Source organism: Lacerta agilis, chromosome 13 (genome assembly GCF_009819535.1).
Source record: "Lacerta agilis isolate rLacAgi1 chromosome 13, rLacAgi1.pri, whole genome shotgun sequence".
NCBI classification, from domain to species: domain Eukaryota; kingdom Metazoa; phylum Chordata; class Lepidosauria; order Squamata; family Lacertidae; genus Lacerta; species Lacerta agilis.
The window spans coordinates 12,059,936-12,073,070 of record NC_046324.1 but is presented as its reverse complement, the minus strand read 5'-3'; the positions used below and the strand labels follow the sequence as shown (position 1 = coordinate 12,073,070).

Sequence of the window (13,135 nt, the reverse complement as noted above, 5' to 3'; positions counted from 1 at the left end):
GCAGTTACCTGCATCAGCACAAAACCCACAGGTCAGTTTCTCTTTGCAAGTGCACTCAGGGGACGACCGAAGTGCAATCCATACTGAAGGCAGGGGTGTAGGCTGCGCAATGAATCAGGGAGTGGTATTTGTGCAGGCCTGGGCTGTCACCCACCAAACTGCTCTTGATTCACGAGGCACACTATGTACTCTAACACCAGCTATGACGAATGGACTGTCTAGACATGAATTTGCAACCAAATCTAGGAGGTCGCTTAGTATAGGAGTTAAAAAAATACAAGCACCACAACCCCACCTCAATCACCACAGCCCACACACCTGATGTATGGGAGTATAGGTCTGCCCTACCTGGCAAGGCTATTGTAAAGGTTACTTGCACAATTTGCGCAAAGCACCTACGTGAAATTTTGTATTACCATAGTTGAACCTTTCATTTTGGCTTCCCGGTATTGGGGCGCACGCACTATGGTCTTGAAACTGTTCTGCTTATTAAATGTATTGATGCATTTGAATTTGCATTTATCACTTTTATTGACTTTAAATTTTGTTCTTTTACATGCATTTTAATAAATCTGTTTTTATATCGTTTTAATCCTACTTTAATTACTTTATAGTTATTATGTTTGATATATTTTTTTAGTATTCTGTGTTTCATTCACATTTGTTTTAATATTTGTGAGGTGTCTTGAGTCCCAGTTCTAGCAGTAAGGCGGAATGTAAATGAATAACACCACCACCAACACAAATTAAATTTTGTTTGTTGACTTGTCTTCTAAGGGTTGTAAATTGCCTCAGGATTGATATGGAATGTGGTCTATACTTTTTTTTAAGAATAAAAATTAAAAATTAAAAGAGGGTACAGTGGTACCTCAGGTTACAGACGCTTTAAGTTACAAACGCTTCAGGATACAGACTCTGCTATCCCGGAAATAGTACCTCTGGTTAAGAAATTTACCTCAGGATGAGAACAGAAATCGCACGGCGGCTGCTGGAGGCCCCATTAGCTAAAGTGGTGCTTCAGGTTAAGAACAGTTTCAGGTTAAGAACAGACCTCCAGAACGAATTAAGTTCTTAACACGAGGTACCACTGTACATAAAGACAACATGTGCTGATTTGGGGGGCGGGGAGCCACACAGTTATGGGACATGCATGAAACCCCGTTCCTATTGACACAGAGTTTTTCCCATACCATCTGCCTAGCTATTTACACTTATGCTTTCAGGGGGTTCAGGATAGTTTCCACTACATTATGTGCCTTCAGAATACTCTTTGTGCTCGATACAGAACTTGTCATAACTACCTTGTCTAATTTCAATGCATCCTAAGTTCAACTGGCCTAGCTTGGATTCAACCCAATGTGTCCTTGCTACTGTCTTTCTCTGAAGCCAATTAGCCACTTAGGAAAGCCAGTGGGCTGTAGTGGTTTGAGCAGAGCTTTCCAAACTATTCATGACACACTTTTTAGACATGCATCATTTCGCGACACAGCAATTCAATTTTGCATCATTTCGCGACACAGCAATTCAGTTTTGCATCATTTCGCGACACAGCAATTCAGTTTTGCATCATTTCGCAACACAGTAATTCAGATTTACTAGCAAACTGGAGGTTAAACGAACCCTTTTCTAGCCCAGGGAGGAGCGCGGAGAGCGTTTGTGCGACACACCTACACATTGCAGCCAATGCAGAGTTTGGAAAGCTCTGAGTTAGAGAATTTCACTAGGGCTTGCTTTCAAATACCCACTTAGCCATGAAGCTCACTGGATGATTGATTGTTGATTATTTAATTTCTATACCGCTAAATATATATATATTTTTAAAATCTCTAAGCAGTGCATAGAAAACTGAAGCAACAACAGACCACTTAAACAAAATATTGCAAAAATACACACTTAAGAATGCTACATTAATACAAAGATTAATATATAGGCAATGACCAATTTACGTGCATCCAACTGCCCCGTGACCCGGAGGTGTATCGTGGCAACCGGGAAGTGGTTGGAAAAAGGGGGTGGGGGCATAATGGGTCATGGCAGGCTTATGCCACTCCACCATCATGTGTGATGACTTGGAACACAACCCCCATGTAAATTGGGGGTTGCCTGTATATATAAATCAATATCAATTCTTTTTTCCTACTGACACAACTTCCCTCTTGCCCTCCAGGTTCAAAACCAAACAAACCCTCAGCTCACCCACAAAAAAAGATCTAAAATTGAGAAAAGTTCCTGGAAAAAGTGGGCATCGCCTTAGTCTTTCAAACTAGACTTGCTTTTTATGGGCAGGCCCAAGATGGATGGTACTTCTTCTGGCTGCCCAATGCTGTTTCCCATTGAATTGCACTCTCCACGCTCAGTTCCAGGTACAGAAAGTTTGTTGAGCTTATCAGGGGGTCCTAAGGATGGGAAGAGCGCCTTCCTCCACTGACAGCTCTTTCTTCATCCTCTCCTCCTCTTCCAGCTGCTGTCCAAGGTTTATCTTGTTCCTCTGGTAGCCTCATTTCAGGAGTTAATTTTTCAGCCACAGCTATCTTCCATGGTGTTATTATGACCTTGGGGAGGTCACTGTCTCTCTGCCTAACCAACCACACAGAGCTGTTGTGTGGATAAAATGCAGATGTGAAGAACCAGGTATTCCACCTTGGGGCTTCTTGGGGGAAAGGCAGGACATCAACAACAAGAACTGATGGGTTGTGATTTTCCCAGGAATATCTGAGTAACAGGCAGTGTACTAGACTAAATGGACTTCTCATTTGATCCCTCCTGGAAGATCTTTTTGAGGTTCAAATCCTTGAACAACCATGGAGCTCATTGGATAGTTATGATCAAACTGCTGTATCACTGACAAAAACTACCAATAAGGTAATTCGGATAAGAATTCCAAACTGCCATCAAAGAGAGTAACCTTTCAAGTTACCGGTAACTCCTGGAGTCATTTGTTTCGAATAAACAGAAAATCAGCAGACATCAGAGAAGAACCAATTGATCTTTTCTGAGTTAACCACACTTATGGATTGCAAGTTGCTCTTCTTGCCCTTGGAGAGCTGTATAAATTGGTTGACTGACACTGGAACAGTTGGTGGGACGCACTTGTGGCCAGAGCGTCAGATGGTAAAGTTGCAGGGACTGATTTCATGCCTGTGTATGCCAGGTTCTTATCACTGCAATTGGACTGCGCACCATTGTTGCCATCAAGAAGGTTGGGACAACAGCCTCACGAAAGCATTTCGTACACATTTGGTCACCATTTTGCACATCTTCTGATTGCAATGGCTAAATTATCAAGTCAGAGAAAAAGACCCCTGCAAAACAGGTTCGACAGAAGCCAAACGAGTTCAAATGATGCCATTTTATTACAGCGTTTTACATAATGACTGAACCCAGGAAGGTTCACAGGAAAATAAAAACTGGGATTTGAGGGCAAATACGGTGTGTATTACATGCATGTTCCCTTTCCTATGAGCGGGGGTAGATGCATGCAATACCAGGAGCACAGTCAAGCTGCCATCACATGAACTGATCGTTGATCCAAATGAAATCTTAAGAAGTATATAGGATTGCATCCTAAGTGCATACAAGTTTCTGGGAATTGCAGGTAGGGGAGAGCACTGTTGCTCTCAGGCTCTGTTTGTGGGCTTCCCATAGGCATCTGTTTAGCCACTGTAAGAACAAGGTGAGGAGGAACATGATGGGACTGTGGCCAGATTCTGTGGGGCTTTTCTTATTTTCTGTCAGCTTGAATGAAAAGAGATGCAGAGGCTCAGACTTTGGCAAGTCTCTGGGAAAGAAAACTAAGAATGCACTCACTAAGAATCTCTCTCTCTCTCTCTCTCTCTCTCTCTCTCTCTCTGCTGTTACAATTCTGACTTGGTGAATAGATGGAATACTTCACAATTCCTCTGAGCAAACCGTTGAGTTGCCCAGAGTCCCTTCTTGAGGCCCAGCAGCTCCTCAAACCCCTTTTAGATACTATTTTCATTGCAAGAATACCTTCAATTTCACAAAATCATGTGGCCCTCTTTGAAAAGTGATGCAGCCTTAAGTTGTTAAATCTCTAAGAGAATTACTCAGAGAACATGTTTGTCTCTGAGCTCACTAGTGGCAAGGACCTGACCTCGGAGAACACATCCTGGCACACTCTCATTAAAGACCTCCTGAGTGGAAGAAAAACCTGCAACAAAGGCAAGAAATTTCATGGGAACATGAAGGTGAGATCTTTTTATTCCTGGTAATCCCTTTTAAATAACTCTCACCTTTTGCTCTCTCATTCTGTCAAGGAAAGTGCCTATAACTGCAGAGAAGAAAGATCTTGCCCAGTGCAGGAGATGAAAAAGTCTGATCTGAGCCAGATTAAGTCTGCAAACCCTGTCCTGTAATTTATGTTGGCTTTTTTTGGGGGGGGGGGATAAGGCACGAAAATGAACAGGAATAAATCTGTTCAGAGTCTATCCAGATTAGCCTATTTGATCTGTTAAGTAACAAGCTTCTTTACCCTTGAATTGTAGCGAGTTGTTGCTGAGGCACTAGAGAAGGGGGCCACCATGCTTTTTGGGTTTGTGTGCACATTTACAAAGCAGAGAAACTGTTGTAGGCACCCCACTCTCTACATTGGTTGGAGCAGAATGCTTCTTTCTTTTCTTTTCTTTCTTTTGCAAAAAAACCACCAACGTTTTTGTGGAATATTGGTCACATTGAAAACCAGCTACTTTACACAATAAGCTATGAAGAATACTGGGTCAACCAACCTGGAAACTTATATCATAGTCTTAAACAGAAATTGTACTGTAACACTAATGATGGTTCTCATCTATGAGTGAAACACCCATGAGGCCAGGGGAAGCAAGCAACTCATGCTATTGAAGGAATGGCAACATTTGCCTAAGACTGCAAAACCAATGATGCAATGCAACACTGAACAAAATACACATATGATCAGGACCTTTCACTGAAGCAAACAACTCACATTATTGAAGGAACTGTGACGCGTCCTATTTAATGCTACAAAACCACCAATGATGCGACCCAACTATGAGTAAAACAGATGTGCAACAGGGACTTTCAGCCGAAGCAAGCAACTAGTGATTTTGAAGGAATAACAGTCTCACGGATCTGGCCAAAATTTGAACAAGCAGGTGTTTGGGGCTAGGACAATGGAACTGGGTTTCACACATACTGAGCTCCACAAATCCCTCTGCAAATCACTGGAGTTGAATAAACCCTAACTAATGGTAGGTTGTAAGATATAATCAACTTATATCAGATCATTTCCATTAATTATAGCAGGACTATTCTGAAGAAAATGTTTTTAATCACTGTCACTAGGTCTGTTACATCCAAATTAATAAAACACATTTATATCCCACCTTTCCTCCAAGAAGAGGGGAAAAAGCCAATGCAATTCTGGGCTGCATCAATAGGAGTATAGCATCTAGATCAAGGGAAGTAATAGTACCACTGTATTCCGCTCTGGTCAGACCTCACCTGGAATACTGTGTCCAGTTCTGGGCACCACAGTTCAAAAAGGATACTGACAAGCTGGAACGTGTCCAGAGGAGGGCAACCAAAATGGTCAAAGGCCTGGAAACAATGCTTTATGAGGGACGGCTTAGGGAGCTGGGTATGTTTAGCCTGGAGAAGAGAAGGTTAAGGGGTGATATGATAGCCATGTTCAAATATATAAAAGGATGTCATATAGAGGAGGGAGAAAGGTTGTTTTCTGCTGCTCCAGAGAAGCGGACACGGAGCAATGGATTCAAACTACAAGAAAGAAGGTTCCACCTAAACATTAGGAAGAACTTCCTGACAGTAAGAGCTGTTTGACAGTGGAATTTGCTGCCAAGGAGTGTAGTGGAGTCTCCTTCTTTGGAGGTCTTTAAGCGGAGGCTTGACAGCCATCTGTCAGGAATGCTTTGATGGTGTTTCCTGCTTGGCAGGGGGTTGGACTGGATGGCCCTTGTGGTCTCTTCCAACTCTATGATTCGAAGATCACGGTGGTGCAACTTGAGTCTCCCCTTCCCCCATTTTATCCTCACAACAAGGCAGGTTGGCCTGAGAGACCGTGACTGCCCCAAATGTCACCCAGCTTTGTGGCCAAGTGAGGATTTGAACCTTGGTCTCCCACTCTAACCACAACACCACTCTGTGAATGGTCTGGACATCAACAAAAATGCATAACTTACAACAGTGGGGAAGGTCCATGCTTGTCAGACAGAAACGATGTGAACTCTTCATTGAAAACTAGCTATTATTCACAACAGGATACAGATCCCCTGGGTCAACCAGTCGGGGAAATCTATAAACAAGACAATGACTCACACCATTAGCTGCGGGGCTATTCTGATTACCGTCGATCAATCTTGGATTACAGCACAACATTAGTTGGGCAGAGGCTACAGAATACCATCCTTCATTCTTCATTAGGCAGCCTACGGGCCACATCCAACCTGCCAGATTTCTCAGATTGACCCTTAGAGGTGATGTCTCTTCTTCCCCTCACTCCCTGCTACTAGAGTCCAAAAACATGTGGAAGGCCACAGATTCCTCATTCCTAACCTGGTAAATGCTAAATCCTCAAGGCCCCTCAGCAAGAGGTGGGGAACTGATCCACAAATATCACCTAGCTCTTAAGTTTTTGTTTGTTAATAGATCCTGGCACGGTCCGAGTGAAACAGGAATAGCGACGTTCCCAAAAAGAGGACTCAGGAGTGAATGGAAAGAGAGGGAGGAAAATAAAGCACATGGGCCTTTGTTTAATTTGCAGTCTGTCGTGCCTTTCAAATTAGTTATTAAGTATGAAATAGATGAGTAGTGTTTGGAGGAGTAGCAGCAACACTCACAAGCTGAGTGAATAAATTCAACTTCTAGACAGCTATGGGAAATGATCCTGTATATGTAGCAAGAAGTTATATGCACAACAGAAATATCCTGTATGTTCTGGTTTGTGCAAAAAAAAAAAGAGAAAAAAGTTCAGACCCCCCCTTCACATTTGCCTCCCCCAAAAATTGTTAGGGATCTTTTGCAGGGCTACCACCTATCTATTTGGAGCTGGCTCAAATGTGGGCGGGAGAAGGTACTGTTGCTTAGGAATCAGTCTTCTTCCCTCTCCTATTGCAAAAGGTTGTAGTCGAAAGCAGTGGTTTCCACAGAGCATCTTGGAGAATGCTGAGATCATGTGATCATGTTGTGATCATGTTCAAGCCTCCCTGAAAGATCACTTGCCCACCGCTACCGAGAATTCCCAACGATGTGCAGAATGGAATTGAGCACTGGGTGTTCTCCAAGGCTCACAGTCTGTGCACGACTACTGGCCTTGAATGGCCATCCATGCCCTTTGCACTCTAAGAATGGCAAAAGCTTCACAACAAATATCTGAGAGCTCCTTTTCCTGCAAGTGGAAATGGAAAGCCCCCCCCCCCCCCGGAGGTAGGAGGCTTGCAATTCACCAGGTGAAAAAACCACACCTTCCTATTTCTTTCTTTCGTTTTGCCAAGGCACAGTTGGCAACTCTGCAGTGTCCGATAAATTATTGTACCGCCTTAAGTTGGCCTCCCTACTAACAAATGTACATTTTGCATATAAATGAAAGCTTTTAATCCGTTAGCTCCTAAATTACTCAGAACATGGTTTGTTTGTTTTTAACACTGACAATTCCGTGGGGAGGGGGAGAACTCTGTGCATGATAAGGAGCAAATAAGCAATCTGTTGCTTTAAGATACTGCACGAGCTTTAAAGAATAACAAAAAAGAGCTCTGTATTAACACCTCTTGATCTGTTTCAAAGTTGTTGTGGTTTCATTTTTTAAAAAAAGGTTTATAATGAAACTACTACTGAATATCACAGCTTTGATCTTAATTGGCTTCAGTTATTTGCAAGCTTTTAACTTTTCTGGGAGAGCACCACATCTCTCTCTCTCTCTCTCTCCCTCCCCCCCCCCCAAACAATCCCTCCTACAAGCTGACAGAATGCTTGGAAGCGGATAGGGTGACTTTTAATGATGCAAATACTCACTGCTTGATTAGACACACTTTGAGGACAAGAAGTCTCTTGTGACAAAATAAATAAATAAAAATGCTCCGCTCCAGCTGGAAAGGAAACCAAGGCACCATCCTAAACCATAAGTGATGGCTTCAATTAAATTGATTTAAAATTCATTTTTTGACAGGTCCATTTTGCTCCGTTTCCCCATCCCATTCCTACTACCACCGCCGCCCCTCCTTCTTTTGCCAGGGCGAAGTGAAAAATCCTCCAGCCGAAAGCAGCCTTTTGTTTCCACGGATAAATCTACTGTCAAAAGTCCTCTCTGTTTTATATCACTCCTGCGGGACAAAGCTGCACTTGACAGTTTGCCAGGGTCTCCGCTCTCGCTGGGTTTCTAGGACAAAGTGCAAGGTACCGTTGTTTATGCAGGATTCTGATTAACTATCCTGACAGGTCTATATACTGTTAATTTAAACTGACTGCCTCACACTGCGCCCCTCAGATCATTATGTCATTTTATTTTATTTTTTTGCATCGGAGGCACCCCGTGAGCCCCAGATGAACACAATGGAAGTTCAAGCCTATGTATGCTGCGTTTTCACAAGTCTCGCCCCTCACTCCACTCCAGAAGACATAATGACAACTCCTGGGGGGGGGGGTCCTGGGGGCATTTCATTTAATCACACAACGGGTGCTGCCCAGATAACAGTGGATGACATGTCTACATGAGCCCTGAAACTGAACTGGATCAGAGCAACAATGGAAGGGAGCATGCCTCAAGGGGCAGCGCCCATGGGTTTGCATGCAGAAGGCCCCATGTTCAATCCCTGGCTCCACTTGTTAGAAGGCTCAGGAAACAGATGGTAAGAAGGACCTACTCCTAAGACCCTGGAGAGCTTCTGCCAGTTTGCAGGAGACAATGCTGGGAACAGGAATAAGACCATGCCTAGCAGCAGTAAACAACTAGGGGAAGGAACCTTGGTACCAGTTGTCCCATTACTTCCAGGGATTAGAACAGGAAGGGGGAGCCTGTAGCCCTCCAGATCCTGCTGGACTCTAACACCCATCAGCCCCAGTCAGTATGGCCAATGGTCAAGGGCCGATGGGAGTAGCAGTCTAGGAAGCATCTGAAGGGCCACCGGTTCCCGAGGCCTAGATTAGAAGGAACTTTGATCTCAACCAAACTCTTCAAGGAGATGTGTTGATGCAGGTGTGGGGAACCTAAGGCATGGGGTGGGGTGCCGATGAATGTGGTTCTCAGGCTTCTCTATCCAACTGTTGTGAATCTCTTGAGGCTATAAAATGGATCAGACAAATGTACGGAGAATAACAGTGCCATCCCATATGTGGAGACGTTAGAGAGAACTTCCTGGTGGTACAAGCTGTTTGATAGGCTGCCTCAGAAGGTATTCATGATTAAGCAATGGGTGGGTGCACATCTATCAAGTAGGGCTGGGTGGTATCTGGTTTTCAACATTGTGATATATCACCAGCTAAATATTGAAATATACTGATATACCACAATGTCTGAAATGTATCTTGGTTGCTTCTTCCTCTCCACCTTATTTCCTTCTTCCTCCTTAAGGATAAAATAAGGTAGGGAACCAGGCAGAGGGCCTTCTCAGTATTGGTGCCCACCCTGTGAAATGCCCTCCCATCAGATGTCAAGGAAATAAACAGCCATCTGAATTCTAGAAGACCCCTGGGGGGAACCCTGTATCGGGAAATTTTTAATGTCTAATGTTTTACATTTTTTTATGTGCTGTAAGCTGCCCAGAGTGGCTAGGGAAACCCAACCAGGTGGGTGGGGCATAAATAATAAAATTATTATTAATAATATTATTATTAGAGAGGAGGAAGAAGCAGCAGTGATATAATACCCAGCCCCACAGCTGAGCAAGCCTGCTTGCCACACTGAGTCGCGGAACACTCTTGGCGCTGGAGGGAGTTTCAGACGCAATATATTACCTGCTCAAAAATTCTGAAACCGTTATCACGCTCTGAACTTCAAACCAGTTTCAAGCGGTATATTGAAATTACCGCCCAGCCCTACTATCAAGGGTACCACAGTAGTGGGCTTCTTGCCTTGTCAGGGTGTGGAACCATTTCCAGTCTAAGGGCCACATTCCTTTTGGGGCAGTCTTCCGGGGGCCACATGTTAGTGTCAGGAGAGAGCGACATAAATGGGCGGAGCAACCAATACAAAAATTATCTGTGTGCCAGTTTTTAAACACAGCCTTCTCCATCCAAGCCAGGAAGCAGCAATATCAGGCTGCAATGATACATGCTAACCAGGCAGCGCCAGTGAGGCCTGGGGAGAGGGATGTGATCTAAGGAGAGTCCTGCGGACCAGATGAGGTCCCGAGGGCCTGTGGTTCTCCACCCTTAGAACTTTGGGGCTTTCTCCAGCTCTAGGATCCCATTATTTTCAATGCAGGTTACTCCCAGGTAAGAGTGAATATGGCTACACCCTATCAGAAGCTATTCAATGTGACAATGAAAAAGTGGAATGCCCAGTACGGTACCTCTGTAAATCAGATGATGGGGATGAGGAATATTTTCACCATTGCACTCCGACTTCCAATAAAATCTGGCTGGTTGCTAAATGCCACCTTCTCAAATTTAATTGACAATAGCTGTGACGAGTTATTTTGGTTCTCTGGTTGAGAAAGTACCCTCTCCCACAATATATTGATTTGTGTAGAATATAACACAAATCTCAGCCGCTATAACGTTAACTCCATTTAATCCCGAGAGCCAGTATGGACTGGAAGGACTTGGGTCCAAATCTAAACTGAGCCATTAATCTCATCGGGTGAAGCTGGGCAAGTCCGTTTTATCTCTTAGCCCTGGAATGGAGAACCTGTGGCACTCTGGATGTTGTCGGACTCTGACCATTAGTCATGCTGGCTGGAGCTGATAGGAGTTGGGAAGCTACCTCGCAGGGTCGTTGTGGGGGGGGGAATCTTCTGGGAGGGAGTACTTCCACACCCTGGCCAAGGACCATTCTTCTATTACATGATTTTGCTAACAATTCCATCTAGTTTCCATATTAATCTGCATTTTCCCTATCAATATGTAGGTATGTGTTTTGATATGTTTAAACCACTGAGACCAGAATCACAATGTATGGATCAGCGTGAAATCCAATGGACAGACTTTCCTGAGAAGAAGGACTGGTTGTTAAAACTACTCTGGGAACTGAAGCTGTCTGAGGAGAACAGGGGTCTCCTAAGAACTCTTAGCACCTTTAGCAAACTACAGTTCCCAGGATTCTTTGGGGGGAAGCCATGTCCATTTAAAGTGGTTCAATAGTGTTTTAATTGTATGGTATGGATGTGACCAGAATCATATCTGAATCAACAACATTGTGGCATAAGCTGGTCTCGTGGGGTCAGGGTACCAGATTCAAATTTAACACACTGCATTGCTTTTAATTGTGAAACAATTAGCTAATGTTCTGCAATAACGGATCTGTAAATGCTTCTCTTGTGCCGGAAAACAGCTTCTGCTGCAAGCGTTTCATGGTCTCTCCTTGCTCAAAGAAGATTAAAACTTTAGAAGCATTTGTTTGCACCGCCACTCTTATTTACTGTTTTACATCAAAAGGCATTAATCTGCCATGTGGACATCTCATATTTCTCATCTGAGACAAAGTGCAATAAAAACATGGAAGTCAGGGAAAGGCAAAACCAATTTTACAACACAGACTGAGCAATTGTTTTGCAGCATAGCCCTCAAATGTAAAGACTCTTGCATTTATTTATTTATTTTTAAAAAATTGCCTAATCAAATGCAGGCGCTGTTCCAGTCACGCTAAATTTTCACATAATGGCAGGAGAACATTTCTTTCTAGCCTAGCGTCGGGCATTTGGATCACATTATTCCATTTGCTACTGTGTGGTTTTTGTTTTTTCTTTAACTTTGGGACTGTGCATTTGCAAACGCATTTTGTACTGGTGTGAAAGCCTTGCCCACACAATTGCTACAGCAGGAAATGTTTGCTCCACTCTGTTGTTATTATTATTATTAATAATAATAAACCTGCAAAGGTGGAACTGCTACAATGCATCCACACCATACATTTAAAGCATTATTATACCATTTTAGCCAGTCATGGCTTTTCCTGAAAGAATCCTGGGAACTGTAGTTCAAGAGTGCAGAGACTTGTTAGCTGAGAGCTACAATTCCCTGAGTTCCCTGTAAAGTCTGATTGACTGTTAAACCTCTACTGGGTTTGACAAAACAGAATATTGCTGGCCAGCTTTCTTTCCATCCCAGATGAATTCACAAGCCCTGTTGTCTGAGGTTATAAGGTCATTATGATATCTGCATCCTATTAACTTTTCCATTATTTTGCTTTGGATTTAATCCCAAGGTCTTTCCCCTCCGCACGTCATTTCCCCCTGGTCTCTGGCTCCCTGTTTCTGTCTCTCCAGTTACATCATAAAAGCACTACAACATCATAGGAACATGTCCCATGATGCAACAGTCTTATTATTTTAATGAGGGGAAACGGTAACCTTGGGAGGGGGAATGCTAGGAATAAACCCTTGCTCCTTGTTTGCAACCTTCAAGGTCATTTTGCACCACCAGTAGGATCAAACGGTAAAGGTTTTTCCTGGATTGCTTCTGGCTGGTTGTTAATTAGGCTGGAACCAACTCACTAACATGCTGGTTTTCTATGTACAAAGGGGTGGCGATGTGCCCTACTATACAGAGGAGGATAGTCCTCTATTTTAGGGGTGAGGAGCCTTGAGCCCATGGACCAAATGTGGCCCTCCAAGCCGGAAACTCCATGCAGACAACACCCTCCCTTCAGAGTTTTTGCCTGGCTGCAATATTTGGAGAACTGTGAGGGGAGAGACTTTGTGCTGGCCACCAGGCAATGGCTTTTCCCACCTGCTTTGCCCCACCCTCAAGGAGCCTTTCCCGGACCATGCCTTTAAGAACAGCAGAAGCAGTTGGGAAGAGAGAAGAGGAGTTCAGAAGATAATTTTATAACTTGTGAGTCTTTGCTTCTCAATTTTGATCCTTTTACATGGTCTTGCATGTGATGTAGCATTTTACGCATTAAGACTTGCTGTTATTTTTTTATTGTACATAGTTTAGTTATTATTTGTTGCAACTGTTAAGTGTAACCTGCTTCATCATTATT

The 13,135-nt window shown here is 43.4% G+C and overlaps 1 protein-coding gene across 1 annotated transcript in view; it reads right to left on the bottom strand.

Moving 5' to 3' along the window:
• The window catches only part of SEMA6D (semaphorin 6D), a 51,370-nt gene extending 43,172 nt beyond the window's left edge, over positions 1-8,198 (bottom strand). Inside the window, exon 1 of the mRNA XM_033167967.1 lies at positions 8,008-8,198. The gene's annotated coding sequence lies outside the window, so the exon portion shown is untranslated. The remainder of the gene's footprint in view (positions 1-8,007) is intronic.
• Positions 8,199-13,135: the final 4,937 nt, after the last annotated feature.